The sequence below is a fragment of the Oncorhynchus gorbuscha genome, linkage group LG01, assembly GCF_021184085.1.
Source record: "Oncorhynchus gorbuscha isolate QuinsamMale2020 ecotype Even-year linkage group LG01, OgorEven_v1.0, whole genome shotgun sequence".
NCBI classification, from domain to species: Eukaryota; Metazoa; Chordata; class Actinopteri; order Salmoniformes; family Salmonidae; genus Oncorhynchus; species Oncorhynchus gorbuscha.
Window position 1 is genome coordinate 101,185,768 of NC_060173.1, and position 10,666 is coordinate 101,196,433.

Below are 10,666 nucleotides of genomic sequence, written 5' to 3' on the forward strand. Positions count from 1 at the left end.
ACTATTTAGTAGTTAACAAAGAAATAATGTTTGTCATGTAAAATATATTCACCCCACTCAATGGCATCTCATTAGTGTGCAAGATCTTGAGAATCAGCTGCACATGTGATGGAAGAATGCACTGTGCATGCAGAGGGTTGCAATTCCATTGAATTGGGGATAGTTTAACCAAAATATGCCACAAGACCTTGAATTGCATTATGTGTATCCCACGAAAAAATGTTCTAAGCAACCCTTTTTAATGAATTTAAGGTAAATTCCCCCAACTCCCAGCCTTATCTTCCCATGGAAAAATTCCGTAAAATTACCGGAATGTTTCCGACCCTTTGCAACCCTGTGTAATGTGCGTGTGTGTGTGTGTTTGTGTATCTGAGTAGGCAGCCATGTTGTTGATGGCTGTGATGTCCTCCCACCTCTCTGTACTGTCAACAACACAAGCAGCGCCAAGGCAGTGGGACTTTGCTCTGCCTGTCAAGCTGTTGCTGCCTGCCGCAGTCTTGGTAAGCTGTCACAGTGCACTCCCCTCCTCTCTTCCCCTCTCATCACTGTATGTCAGTAGATGCTCTGGTAGTAGTGTGAGCCAAAGGTGTGTGCTGCTGCGAAGGGACCATGCTACCGAATATGCCCTGCATGCAGAAGTTTTCCCTGTCAACTAAAGGAGCCGTTTGTTTCTTAGTACTTGAGCATCTATTTTCCATTGCGAGATGGTCACAAGATGATAACGCCTGTTGACTCTTGGCATTCTTTGTCTAGTAATACGGGACTCTGAGATGAGGGGGACACCACAATAATTATAAACATAAACAACTGCTCTTAACATAAACACAAACAACTGGCAGTTTAGTTTTAGGAAATTGAAATTTAAACATTTCTCTTTTCTCTCTCTGTTGAACTTGCAACGTGAACTGAATAGAACTCATTGTGCCAAGGGACTTGTGAAAACAATTATTCTGGATTTCACACTGCTGCTTGGTCAATAAACGGACTCAGAATGCAATGCAGAACTCATCTAAATAACACCGTCAAAAAAAAGGCACACAACACAGCCAGGACAGGATTAGTTTGCTGATGACACCACTGTTGTAGGCCTGATAACGAGTCAACCTATAGGGAGGAGGTAAGTGCACTGGCATTGTGTTGCCAGGACAACAACCTCTCCCTCAATGTCTGCAAGACAAAAGAAGTTGATTGTTGAATTCATGAAGCAGAGAAGGTAACATGCACTGAACCACATCAACGGGAATGCAGTAGAGTGTCAGCAGCTTTAAGTTCCCCGGCTTACACATATGTCAATCATTTCCTCCAAACTACTTGCTGGCATGCATCAACAAGCGTCTGCGTAGCCAGGCGCTAAAAACAAACTTGGTTCTATTTTTATGCTTGACGCGCTGCAAGTCCCACCTCTCCCATCCTCTCATTGGTTTTTAGGAGCATAAACCCAAGCTGAACTGAGGTCCACACTCCAGTCCAGTTGGTGGTGGTAATTCCCTTTAAAGTTGGTTGCCAACCGCCATTTAAAGTGCAAAGAAGAAGACTGAAGGAGGATAGATTAATAGAAACTGGCTAGGTGTACCCTTTTATCTGTGGATGAATTGTCGGAGTAGAGGACCTTGTGCATTTCAGGTAAAATAACAACCCAATGTTTATATCACAGGACAAATTAGCTAGCAATAGCTAGCTAGCTAGCTAAATGACAATGCATGTTTCATGCGTTTCGACCTGTCCCCAAATTAATATTGGTGGTTCAGAGTTTGTTTTGATATTTCAACCTGGGTGTCCTGATCGCGTCTGGTGTGGATAGACAAAATCAACATGCGTGAGAAGGCGCATGCGGATGCACACGCGTGCCCAGTCTAATCAGCATGTTAAGGCAGCTGAAGAAATTCTCTCCAAATACTACCGGTTGGTCCAGGCCTGGTACTGGAATTGCTCAATCCAAAACCGCAAGGCCCTCCAGTGGGAGGTGAAGAAGGCCCAGGACATCACTGGGACCATTCTCCCACCCATCCAGGACATCTATTTGAAACTGTCCCTGTGGAAGGCCCGCGGCATCCTCAATGACCCCAAACACCCCACCCATGAGCTGTTCACTCCCTTACCGTCGGGCAGACTGTATTGGAGCATGAGGTCCGATACCAACAGGCTACAAGCCATCAGATTGCTGAACACTATAACTGGACTGACCACCTGCTCTGATTCTCCGCACCTTAGCATACATGCACTCACTCACATACACACCCACACAGACACACATACATTTATGCTACACACACCTCAACTACTGCTACCAGACTTTTTATTAAGATTGCTAAATATGACACAATTTAAAAACATAGCCCCCCTTCCTCAAAACACATGTAAATATTGGACTATAAATTATGACTTCCTGTTTGCTATGCTAAAATGTTTATTCTATTCTACTGAGCCATTGACTTTATGTTTGTATTCTTATTTTTCATTATTTCTTATTGTTGTTGCATTGTCGAGAAGGAACCTGAAAGTAAGCATTTTGTTGGATGATGTATACCATACATATGACAAAAAAACTTGATTTGTCTGAATGAAGAAAAGAGGGTTTGATTTAATTGTTGGATTGTCCTCAGAATAGCCTAGACTGTGTAGTTGTGAAGCATTGAGCAAATAAAGTACAATGTTTTAGTTTACCACAAATTGTCAGTGATATTGTATGCTTTGCATTTCTAGTACAGGCAGGAGAGTAGGCAAGTATATGTTCACCATTCCTAATCTGCTGTGGCAAGAGGTCTCATTCACAGTTTTTATTTTATTGATTTGTTTAGTAAAACAACCTAGTGGACATAGATAAACAGAGTTCTTCGGGATCGGTGTCCCTTCCACGGGTCGGTTGAGCTAACGTAGGCTAATGCGATTAGCATGAGGTTGTAAGAAACAAGAAAATTTCCCAGGACATAGACATATTTGATATTGGCAGAGAGATTACATTCTTCTTGATTTACAGTAGCTATTACAGTGTAAGAATGCCATGCTATTGTTAAGAGTATTCTTAAGAGGTTATTAAAGCCAATGTTGCCCCCCAGCAGCCATTGGCAGCCAATGACATTCATTTACCAGAGTTTCTTAAAACAATGTTAGTTGAGTTTCCTAAAACAATGTAAGCACGAAAGTGAACAGCAGCTGTATAATGAGAACAGTTTTGTGTGCCCTTAAAACCAATGGAGCTGGGGTTCTTAAAGGGGATATGGGGAATCAGGCACTGTTGCCTGTCAAATCTCTCAACTCTTATCTCTCTCGCTGGGGCAACCATTCCCTGCCGTCTGTTTCAGATTTGTATTGAGCAGACGGATGTGAGTAGATGTGTGCTTGCTTATGGAGGCACAATGCGCTGAAAGATTGCATGCCATAGCTGATAGCTCCCTGTCCTTCATGGAAGCTGCATGGTTCTGTGACCAGTTGTGAACAGACAGACAATAGTTTGAAAATAACCCTCCATTCTAGTTGACGTGAACCATTCAAATATAGTCAATCATTTTTTTTGCAACTTCCATTAAAGGCTGCAGAAAATCAGCCTGAAATCCAAACTGAATATCGCTGTTTCACTTGTGGAACTGAATTATACCCAGTTTGGATTCCAGGCTACATGAAGACCATCCTCTACTACCAATGTTCTAATCTAGCTCATGTAAGTGTCAAGCCTGTCAGACAAAAGCTCTGTGTATGGGACTCTGGGGAGAATGGCTGTAATCATCTTGGCAGTGTTGTGGAGGGCTTCTTCTTGCTCCGTATCGTACCAGGCTTCTGTGCCTACACTGGGATTGCAATGGCTTGCATGATGAGATTAGAGATATCTAGAGACAGTCTAGTGAAAACGGCTGGTCGTGGTACAGCACTTAACTAAACAAGCGGCATTCTACTCAGATTCCAACACAATAGGTTAACCCAGATGACCGCATGAGCAGCACTATAACCTACAGTATAACTAGAACTGTTTGCCAAGGAGAGAGGATAGAGAGTCAGAATTAGAATTTCAAACAGTATTCTATAGATAGAATAAGGTCGGAATGTGGAGTGGAAAGAGTAGTCATGTAACAGAGCATCTCCCTCACTCACTTAAGGTTCCTTCTCCTGGCTTATGAAGCCCAGACAGGACCACACTAGTGGTGTGTAATCACCAGGCTGAGAGAGTGAAGGGATTCATAACATAACCCTGAGTCAACACTGAGAGTCATCATAAACATTACTAAGGCCTAGGCTGCCATCCCTCCCGTCATCCCTCCCGTCGGCTTCTATAATGTGTACACAAGTGACCAAAGAAATGGATGGCCTGATTTAATGGCGAAAGCAACGGAGTGTATCTGACTTCAAGCTATGCTGTGCACTGAAATTGGCCCATCATTTGGTCTCCGAGCTCAGTAGGCCAAAGGGCCTTAAGTGAAGAGAATACATCACTCATTAGCACTCCTTGCTTTCTCTCTGAGCCTGTCTAGTTAGCTGATCTGTGAAGATCGGAAGGGCGAAAGGGCCTCTAACCCGACCCTCTATATTATCAGCAGCACACTGGCTTAACTACCATTGAACTACGGAACCAAGAACATTCAATTGGAACACTACAAGGGGAAAAATGTGGCGGAATCCCCAGGAGAACAACAGGACTACATGGCAGCACTGTGACAAACAGCACTGATAAATTACAAATGAAATGAAAGTTTGGATCTCTCCAGAATATTTTTAACGAGTCTCCCTTGAGTGACTATTTAACTCTGGAACTTTGGAATGGGGAAAGAGAGATATAGAGAGAAGTGGGGAATATACAGAGTGTTGGGTCTACACGGTACACTCCGCTTTCATTTACCCACTTATGGCTCTGGGGAGGCACACAGAAAGCCTCTATAAAACTATTTGTTTTTGCATGGACTTGTTGAATAGGAAGAAGACATTTAATATTAAATAATCCACAGGGAGATCCTATGTTATGTAACAGATATTGGAAAAACCCACCAAAACATACATTCTCAGTGCGAGAATAACCAAAACTCAGATTACCACAAATATAATCCCAGAATAAAATGAATAAATGCAAAACAAGAAACTAATTTGAGATTTTTTGGCGGTTGTTTGATAGGCAGTATAAGTATCCAGATAACAGGAAAGTTATTTCAATAATATTGTTACAGATAATAGCTAACTCTTCATGGGTTTCAAACAATATTTTGTTCTCTATCTAAAACATGGCAGACATTAGTTCCCTGTGGAGTTTCTTACAACTGTTTACCCCACAAGTAGTATTAATTGCACATACAGTATGCTAGTCTGTGTTTACACAGGCAGCCCAATTCAAATATTTTTTTCCCACTAATTGGTCTTTTGACCAATCACATCAGATCGTTTCACATAAGATATTTTTTAAAGCCGATCTGATTGGTCAAAATACCAATTAGTGAAAAAAAGATCAGAATTGGGCTGCCTGTCTAAACACATCCTAAGGTACCTGTATAATGTGATGTTAGTCTTTCTGACAGTTTTAACCCTGATTGACAAATGCTGAGGAGCTTTGGGACTGCCATTGGGTAACTCTGATGGACAGGATATTTCATGCACCAAAACTAGTCTTGTTTAAACAAGCAAAATCAAATGCACTTAATCAAACAACACAGACATTTTTTTTAAGTGTGTGGAGAGGAGAGATTTCAGTAGCTTTAATTACCAACACTACTTGTGTGATGCTTGTTAAAATAGCAGTCAGTCAGTAAATCAATCATAATGTTATTTCTGTTTTTAACCAAACTATGCTTAGAATACGTATTTGTCTAAGTGAAGAGTGACTTTGATTGTTGCAAGCGTAGCCCATTGAAGAGAAATTATGAGATCAGTTTCATAATTTGAGAAAGTGTGATATAAATAATTTTTCGTCCCTTAATCCACTTTACAAGTCAACTCATTATTGTGTGTTTTTATTGAACCTTTATTTAAGCAGGGAGTCATGCTGAGACCACATTCTCTTTCGCAGATTGTTAAAAAATATATTATTATTATATATAAGTAAATATATTTAAAGAGTTTTCCTTCCAAATAGCATTTGAATATATTGAAAACAGAAAAAAATGCTTAGATAACATTTTAATATGTACAGCTTGTTTACTTCAGTATAAACTAGATGTCAAATTACATAAAACTGAATCACACAAATAACTTTGTAAACAGGCATGTAAGGTAATGTGCCTTACTGAAAGGTCAAGTGAATGTGTTGAAGCTTCCAGCAGCAAACACATACAGTATTGTAGCACACCATGCGTACTCTCCACTGCATGCATGCTTGCACACAGCCGACGGCTGAGTAAACAGCCGATTAAAACTGCTTCACTATGACCTGTAACCTAACCAGCATGCTATAGGACATGACGCTAACAGATAGATACAGTAGCTCTGCTTTTGCCGGTTGAATAGAACATGTCCTTGGTGCAGGGATACAAAAGTGAAGTACATTATTTATTGTACAACAACAATATACCAATGAAGAGATGTACAGGATATGGTGCAGGTAAACTGTTCTCTTAGCAGTCGTAGAAATGTAAAACGTTTTGTCAATCAGGGGTACAATATTTCTGCTCTGCTCACTAATCTTGCACTTTTATTAGCACTCTCTTCTGACCAATGAGGGGAACTTTTACATTTGATACTTAAATTGAACCTTTATTTAACTAGGCAAGTCTACAGCCCATTCCTTGTTTGAGCTCCAGTCCAGGTATGCCTTTTACATTATATTTAACATTTTGTTGCTATTGTATTCCCTTGGATAGGCCTACTATGTGCCTCCGTGATATTAGTAGACATAATGGAACATTCTAGAGTCAGTTATGTTGTTCTGCTGACAGCTACAGACCAGATACTGTATGAAGAACTGTGTTTATAAACATAGTCATGAGGTATTGGGAATACATCACTCAATCCAAGTATGTTGATGTGTCAAATGGGCCTTACTGACACCCATACATGAATTAAAAACTAATCTAGGGAACATAAGTAATTACTGGCACACTTGAGATAAATCATCTATAGTGCTGTAGTCTAAACTAACCACCCCACTTATTTAGTTATCAAATTTGTCCCAGATATAAAGTGATGAAATGTTGTTGAATGTTTTGCTGAAATAGGGAGGGCACCATTCCTTATCAGCAGCACAAAATAAGGCTTGCCTCAGCCGAACAAAGATGTCTAAAGCTTTGTAGCGTTTCCTCAACCATGAGATGAGGGATTTGAATTAGAATAACTGCAGTGGGACGTAAGCCACGCACACAGGCACGCACATTCACACATAGAGTGTAAAACTGCCACACAATACACACACATACTGTCGGTGCCTCAGCAAGCACCCAACAAGCTCCGATTTATCTTCTGTAGCTAATGGGAGACGGCCGGTGGGACTGAACCATGCAGAGGATGTGCATTAAAACTTCATAAAACACACATGCATATAAAATCCTTTAGAGTTTGGGCTTGCATGGCAATACACAGTACACACATATACAAATACACGTACAAACGCACACACACACAGTCACTCATTCACTCAGTAGGGGGTTGGGTGGATCTGCCAGCTAGGACTGTAATCATTCTGTCATGAAATGTCTGCAAACATGCAAATATGTTGGCAGTTTAACACTATTTTGAACAATGCCTGCTGATGTCTAAAGTTATAAATGTCATTTCAGGAGACCAACATAGAGTACATGCGTGAGCTATTACATTTACATTTACATTTAAGTCATTTAGCAGACTATCCAGAGCGACTTACAAATTGGTATGCTGATGTTTGCATTCCATGAGTGAAAAATAGCGGTAGGGTTGTAGAGAATTCGAAGGACCGTGAATGTAATAAGAAACCTTAGGTGCTGGCTTAAGGCTGGTAGAAACCACTATAGAATGTCCGGTCAGAACAAGGATGAGGCGGATGTCCAGGTTAATGGAAGAAGATATCCACATTTACACACACCATGGTTCAGATAAATTAGGTTCATGTCCAGTCAGAACTCACATTAACTATGGTTCTGAAAGGAAAGAGGAGAAAGAAAACTTAGGCTATAACACTGCTATAATATGAATGACATGAATGTATAAGCAAGCACAGGTAAGTATATAACAGCAAGAGCTATACAGTACAGCAGGCTTAAGGCCTAGTCACATAGCATTGACTAAACAGCCTGTTGGACTTGTACACATGAAACTCAGACAAATGTGTTGAAATAAACATTACAGTAATGTTGAAGTGTATACATTAATAGAATTACAATGAGCATGAGTGAGATATATATCTATCTCACTCATATATATATATATCGCTGGTGCGCAATGAGACAAGGATATCCCTACCGGCCTAACCCTCCCTAACCCGGACGACGCTAGGCCAATTGGGCTTCGCCTCACGGACCTCCCGGTCGCGGCCGGCTGCGACAGAGCCTGGGTGCGAACCCAGAGTCTCTGGTGGCACAGCTAGCGCTGCGATGCAGTGCCCTAGACCACTGCGCCACCTGGGAGGTTGAAAAATCATAATCGGTCGACCTCTAATATATATATATTAGAGGTCGATTTCAACGCCGATACCGATTATTGGAGGACCAAAAAAGAAGACACTGGGCCTCCACCCTGGAGGTAGACCAGAAAATAGACCAGAAAACCTAGCTCCACATATTATGACATCGATATCCAGGCACTTACATTTAGATGCACACACAATTAAACATCAGACATACAAGGATTCAGTCCACAGGAGGAAAAGTTCAGCAAGAGGGAAAACTATGGAAGTGCTCATCAACATGGGAAATGTACATTTCTGATCACACAGTATGCTGGGGTATTAGACTAAATGAAACTGAGGTCCCTGGAACAAAGGCCACTGATAGGCTGAAGGATATGTGGTGATAAGTATTTGGCGTGACCTTGACCACTAAGACAGTAACAAAAGTGGGGGTCCTCTGAATGGGAGACTAAGCTGCACGACTAGAACTAGCCAGAAGCGATGCCTTCTGAGTGCATATGGTGACTGCATATGAAAATGTATGCACTCACCACAGTAAGTTGCTATGGATAAGAGTGTCTGCTAAATGAAAAATATAACATGTAAAAACGTGTGTGAACCATACACTGTTACAATAATGGTTGTGAATCCAGGTGATGTGTTCACAATGCTGTCATATGTAGCCCCTCATAGACTCTCGCAGATGACATTCAATCAAAATAACCTTATCAAACTTTTACAGATGCACCATTGAGAGGATCCTGTCGGGCTGTATCACCACCTGGTACGGCAACTGCACCGCCCCTAACCGCTTGGCTCTCCAGAGGGTGGTACAGTCCAACACATCACCGGGGGCACACTGCCTACCCTCCAGGACATCTACAGCACCCGATGTCACAAGAAGGCCAAAAAGATCATCAAGGACATCAATCACCTGAGCCACGGCCTGTTCATCCCACAATCATCCAGAAGGGGAGGTCAGTACAGGTACATCAAAGCTAGGACCGAGAGTCTGAAAAACAGCTTCTATCTTAAGGCCATCAGACTGTTAAATAGCCATCACTAGCCGGCCTCCTCTAATGCCTTACTGTATGTATGTACATGGAATCACTGGTCACCTTATGTATTTACTGTATTCTAGTCAATACAATCCTATTCAACTATTGCTGAATATATACATTTCTATCCTACATATTCTACAGATATACTAAATATTCTATCCACATACTGTACTGTCCATAATGTCTATACATCCCATCACTTTCACTCTACCAGCTTTGCTTCCACTAATCAGTATGGCCCCCTCTAATGGTACTGTGATTACATTGAATCAAATCTTCTGCTTTTCTTTAAATAAAATATTATTTTTGTAAAATAAGTGCCTGGAGTAACATCAATGAATATACTGTATGGGGCCTGGCCAAGGGTTTAAAAATGTATACATCCTCCACTTCCATGCTCTGCCTTTTTCCTGTGTGGATTCTGATCTGATGTGGTGGGGACTCAGAATGTTGCATAACATTTCTCTTCACAAACGACTCATGCATTTTCTTTCTTTTCAAAGTTGAAATGATTAATGTGTTTGTACAGGTGGTTAACAAGGAATACATTTGAGCTTTATTTAAAAAATAACAATAATTGTGAACTGGTCTATAGATGTGATTTGATGTGACATTATGGATATTGTGTTTCTAATTGAGCCATGCAATGTAATGGAAGGGACCCAAGACTAATTTCCTTTTCACCCTGCTACACATCCTGCTATACAATATATATATTAATAATAATAATATCCTGAATGGGAGTTTTTGTCTTTTTCCTGTGTGTCACACTCAGCCAGGTCACTCCAGATCCAAGGCAATTTTCAACGTTCGTCTAGGTCCCCAGGACGTCGGGAGATGCCTTCAAAATCGGTGACTAAGGGCGACGGTGAGCACTATTACTATCAAGTAGGCTTGCAGCTTACTAGGGCATTGGGGATTGCGGATGGGTGTAAGCCTTAACCTCAGAAATGTGACGTTTATCCAACCCCAGGGCAAACATCGAACACTGAAGTCAACCGTGCCTAACCGTGAGATCTTGTTGGTCACGCTACCTTATGCCAGTTTAAAATCACAAACAACCAACTCAGTGAATCACAACCTTTATGGATACATTCTCAGATGCCCACTTTCTCCT